General features: G+C 43.0%; 1 non-coding gene across 1 annotated transcript; it reads left to right on the plus strand.

Annotated features, from left to right (window-relative positions):
- Positions 1–2285: 2285 nt before the first annotated feature.
- LOC131217708 (small nucleolar RNA R71) lies at positions 2286–2392 on the plus strand. The gene has a single exon (XR_009157300.1). It is a non-coding gene; the product is annotated as a small nucleolar RNA R71 (small nucleolar RNA).
- The last annotated feature ends 3492 nt before the right edge of the window (positions 2393–5884 follow it).

The raw sequence follows: 5884 nt of genomic DNA on the forward strand, positions 1-5884 counted from the left end.
AAGGAAAGTGGTCTTTCCTCGTGACGGTATTCAACTTCCTGTAGTCAATGCACATTCTCCAACCAGTAGTGACTCTAGTTGGCACGAGTTCATTATTAGCATTGGCTACGATGGTGATTCCGGACTTCTTAGGGACCACTTGAGTTGGACTCACCCATTGACTATCGAATATAGGGTATATAATACCCACGTCCAATAGTTTAAGAACCTCAGCCTTAACCACTTCCTTCATGTTTGGATTTAGTCTACGTTGTGGTTGCCGAGCGGTTTTTGCATTATCCTCAAGATATATGCGGTGAGTACAAATCGAGGGATCGATTCCTTTGAGGTCCGCTATCGTCCATCCCAGGGCTCCTTTATGCTCAATGAGAGTAGATATAAGCATACTCTCCTGTTCTTTCTCCAGGTGGGCAGAGATCACCACCGGGTATGTCTCATCTTGACCCAAATATGCATATTTCAAATCAGAGGGCAAAGGTTTTAGGTCAAGCTTCGGCGGCTTGAGGTTAGACGGTAGAGGCACTACATCAGTTTGTGGTAATTCTTCAAATTGTGGCCTCCATCGGTTAACTTCAAGTACCGGTGCAGTATCAAGCAAGGCGCAAGTCTCCCTAATCATGTCATCATCAAAATCATGGGAGTGGGCCAGGCACGTCTCTAGATGGTCGGAGGATAAGGTCAGAGGTGTCATATCTTCCACGAAAGAGTCAATCATGTTAATATCGTGGAAATCGTCATCATCTTCTGAAACTGCCGTTATTGAAAAAATGTTTGACTCCAATGTCAAATTTCCAAAAGACATAGTCATGATACCATTCCTGCAATTGATAATTGCATTTGACGTGGCAAGGAATGGGCGACCAAGAATGACGGGAATCTGAGTGCTCATGTTATTGATGGGTTCGGTGTCCAGGATGATAAAGTCTACAGGGTAGTAAAATCTATCAACTTGGACCAACACATCCTCAATTATCCCTCTTGGTACACGAACAGAGCGATCAAGAAGTTGTAGTGTGGTTAGGGTGGGTTTTAATTCACCCAAACCTAACGTTTGTATACCGAGTAGGGGATCAGAATTGACGCCCGCTCCTAAGTCAAGAAGTGCGTGATCAATTCGATGGTTCCCGATTACACATGATATGGTTGGGCTACCGGATCCTTATATTGCCGCACGTCTTGCTTCAGGATGGCACTCACTTTCTCACAAGAAGATTTTCTTTTGAATAATTTTCCGTCGCTGGTCGTGCATAAGTCTTTTAGGAATTTGGCATATGAAGGTATCTCGTTTAACGACATCAAGTAGAGGAATGTTGACTTTCACTGTTTCAACACCTCTAGATATCCCGAGAGTTAGAGAGAGGTTTTGGTGAAACCAACCGTTGGGGAATGGAGCAACCGGCTTCTCTAGAAGTTCCGGGTTCCACTTTTTGTGGGGCATCAGTGGATCCATCATTGTTGTCCTCTTGGTTCTTGAGGCTTTTCGGGCCTAACCTAAGAGTTTTATCAATGATCTTCCCACTCCTAAGAGTGGTGATGGATTTAGCATGCCCCATCTGATTTGAAGAGCTGGGATCATTATTCTCGTATTGCGGTTTAGGATTGGGGATAGGTTGTGCAGGAAGCATCCCCTTTTCTATAACCGTCATACGAGAATCTATCTTTTGCATAAAATCTGTGATTCCCCGCATTGCCCGAGCCAGCTCTTGTATGGGATTTTGAACCGGTTCCTCTTGAGGTTTCACTTGATTTGGATTTTGATTGAAGAAACCTGGAGGAGTCGCCGTTTGTCCATTTCTCCAACTGAAGTTTGGATGATTTTTCCAGCCAGGATTGTATGTGTTAGAGTTAGGTCCAGTAAAAGGTCTTTGATAGTTATTTACGGCATTGGCTTGTTCATTCAACACTCCTCGAAAGGCAGGTATTGTAGGACAATTTTCAGTTGTGTGAATGTTGCAATCACAGATGCCGCAAACAACTTCATTGACCTTATCCTTCTTTCCTTCCATGGCCTCAACTTTCCTTATGAGCGTAGTCACTTTACACTTGAGATCATCCTCTTCTTTCAAGAGATATAATCCACCTTTCTCCTTTGATTGAGTTGGCCTAGACGTGGTGTTCGACTTTGGGTAATAGTCCCAAGATTGTGTTTTTTCAGCAAACTATCGAGGTAGTCCCATACCTCGTCGATGTCTTTATTAATGAACTCTCCATTACACATTGTCTCGACCATTTGGCGCATGGAAGATGTCACCATCATAGAAAAATTTGTAATGCGCCACGTTTCAAATCCGTGTTGTGGGCATGAACTGACCAAATCTTTGAACCTTTCCCAACATTGAAAGAATGTTTCATCTTCCTTTTGGGCAAAGTTCATGATCGCTTTTCTGAGGGTAATCGTTTTATGATGTGGGAAGAATTTTTTTATGAATTCCCTCTGCATATCGTTCCATGTGCCAATGGATCTAGGACGCAGTGAATGTAACCACGTCTTAGCTTTCTCTTTTAAGGAAAAAGGAAAGAGTTTCAGCCTAATTGTATCCTCAGATACATTAGGAAAACATAATGTAGCTATAATTTCATCGAACTCTTTCAAATGCAAATATGGACTCTCTGATTCAAGTCCATGGAATTTGGGAAGGAGTTGGATAACTCCTGGCTTGATGTCCATTTGTCCTGTGTTTTCAGGAAAAATCATGCATGAGGGCGTACTCACTCCCGCCGGTTGTAGAAAATCTCGTAAAGTACGAGGCGGGGGTGCCTGTTGCACCTCATTCTCATCTTGGGTATCCTCCACCCTGGGTGGAAGTAGAGGAGGTTGGTCTTCAGCCATGACCTCAGTTAACTCAGGGGATTTCGAGCGGTGTCTAATCCTGCGATGGATAGTCAACCCCTCAACTAATCCTCCTTCAGTCAAGAGACGTCGAGTGTTGTCACGGGCCCACTTGGGCATGAAACACTCGCAGCCCTCAGTTAAAAACTTAACCCTAGGAAAGAAAATCTAGAAAGAAAGAGAGAAGGAGTTGGAAAGAAATTACCAAATTGATGCCCCTAAGTTAAGGACCTGCAAAATAAAACAAAAGTAAGTTAGATTCTAAAAAGGAGAAAAACAATCTTTTAAAAGAAAGAAAACAGTAAACTGAGTAGAAATTTCTAAATTTAATTAAGACAGTCCTAAACTAAAAAGTAAATTACTACAAGAGATTTGAAAAATAGAACGTAGGGAAGGAGTGTACCGAATTAGAGATTTCTATTTTAAGGGCCTACAAAATAGGAAGGTTAGTTTCTAAACAGAAATTCTAAAAATAAATTAAGAAACAAATTAGATTCTAAAATTAGAAAGTTGCTAAAAATAAAAGTAGAAAATTAATTAAGAAATAACCTAGTTTTAAGAGTAAACTATTTCCTACAGATGGGAGGATACTAAAAAAATCAATTAAAAATCTAAAGCTACAGTTAGTAAAATCCTAATCTCAAACTAATTCTAAAATTAATTAATTTCAGAAAAACGTAACCGACAGTCCCCGGCAACGGCGCCAAAAACTTGTTCACTCCCCAAGTATAGGGTTGTGATGTAGTAATAAACTCGGTAAGACCGAGGTCGAATCCACAGGGACTGATACCTGTACGTTGTCTGAAACCAAGTAGAACTAGAACTAGACCAAGATGTGATCTAAACCAAATAGAAATTAAGGAATAATTGTGGAAGAATTATCTAAGACTTTAAGTAATTCAAAGGAAGGAAAACTAGGGATTCAGAGGATCCACTCGTAGAGATCAGGGAGATCTTTTTCCTGCATCAGGAATCATGGAAATCAAACTGGACTTACTTGATCTGGTTTTTCAAGAGATGAAAGGTGTATGAATTAGAATGGATTCCATCACCAAACCTTGCCCAGGAGACAAAGCAAACAACAGAATTAATCTAATTACCAATCAATCAACATGCCATGAAAGTTAGGCAGAGTACCGTCATCCGACCATGCCCATGAGACGATGGTGAACAATAGGGCTTCCTGACTTCATAAACATGAAAAGGAGAAAAGGAACATGCTCAAAGCTATCACAGACCCATTGTAATTTCAGTCACAATAGACCATTAAAAACTACAAACATTCCCTTAATAATTAAACCATAATCAAGTTCAATTCACGATTAAATAGTTAACCCAGCAATTAGAGTCTCCCATCTCACTACAAGCTTCACCTCTTAGCCCTAGCTGAGAGGTTTAGCCACTCATGATTGGGCTATATTCAAAGCAAATAGGAAATAAAACGAGAAAGAAGAGAACAAGAAGGAAAGAAATAAATGAAAGGAAACGAAAGGGAAAAAAAAACTAAAAAACTTCACGTTTTCTCCTCTTTCTTTCTTCCTTGCTCCTGCTCAAAAACCGATCCTCTTGCTCCCTGTCTCCAGCAGCAGAGAAACCAGCGGTGTACTCCACATACAGCCTTCTGCTTTTCTCTCCCAGCCGTGCACAGCAGCAGCAGCCCTCCCTGTTTCCACGTCTCCTTCACGTTTTTCCTGGCCTCCACGGCTCCTCCCCTTTTATCTTTCTTCTCACCTCCCTTCTGTGGAGTCCTGGCAGGACTCAGCTGCGGAAGCTGGGACTCCTTGTATGTAGAGAGGAGGTCCGTATGAAAGGCCGGAAATCGCGGATGAGTTGGGTGCGAAGACGCACAACAGCCAAACTCGTGGTCTTCTCCTCTTCTTCTTCTTTGCTTTCCTTCCAAAAGGACAACGTCCTCTGGAAGATTTCTGGCCCACCTACATGATGAACGGCTCGGATCATCGAGAAGGGCAATGATGGTGGCCCACTGAGTTTCGTCCGCAAGCTCTGTTAGCGAACAGAGCTTGCGCAGACCTTGCGCTGGGCTGTCGGTGGAGCCCATAAACACTGTAATAAAGAGAATCCTCTCCGTTCATTCGACTCGTGGTGAAAAAACAGTGATAAACACGCATTTTTTTCTTGATTTTAGTGTGGCCCACCGTATCTTCTACTCCGCCGTTCATCATACATTGAACGGTTAGGATTATGCAGAACCTTCCATGGTGGTAAAAAGACACCTAGGCGAGGGTCTACCCCAACCTCTCGTCACAATGGACGGTCCAGATCTTCGTAATAAGCGCTGATTGGGGCCCACTGCTGGAAAACGGACTGACAGCGTCCGTCCGCTGGACCAGGCTGACCGTCCGGTGCGGCGCGGGCAGCGGTGCACTCTGTACACGCGCTGTGTATATAGAGTCCACTGTGATGATCGTGAGAAATCTGCTCCGTCCATCCGCTTTGACACGTGGTTTAAACCGTGTAGAACAATTTTGAAGCATATCCGGATATCAGGCGGGCCCCACAGACTGATTAAAGGGCTGATCTGTCCATTTGGGCCACTTCCACAGTGATCCAGGGGCTGAAATTTTACGTGTACGGTTTATTTATGGTCCTCAAGCCACGTGTGAAGTTTCGAACTGATCAGATGGTGGGAACCCTATGATCTTGCATTTTGGACACTTTTCAGGCCACTTGAGCTTCGATTCCTCGATTTCCGCGGACCCCTGGTGTATAATTTCGTCGCTCTTGGTCTTCTGGAGTCCGTCCCCTGCTTTAGTGTCATCAGATCGGTAAATCCATGCTTTTTAGTGTCCTTTCCCAGTCCAAGCTCATGAAGACGCCCTGCATCACAAATTCAATTAAATTAGGCTATTAAACGGTGTCATGCTTGTAAATTCATGCAATAAATGGGTCTGATATGCAATATTTGACCCTTAACACCCATACCTAAATTTGGATAGTCCGACTCAATGTGGTAAACTCTTGATCTTAGGTTAGTTGCGTCCCCAACCGAAATCCTGGCCATGTGAAGGTACACGTAACAAATAGTTATGCACC

This window comes from Magnolia sinica, chromosome 10 (genome assembly GCF_029962835.1).
Source record: "Magnolia sinica isolate HGM2019 chromosome 10, MsV1, whole genome shotgun sequence".
NCBI classification, from domain to species: Eukaryota; Viridiplantae; Streptophyta; class Magnoliopsida; order Magnoliales; family Magnoliaceae; genus Magnolia; species Magnolia sinica.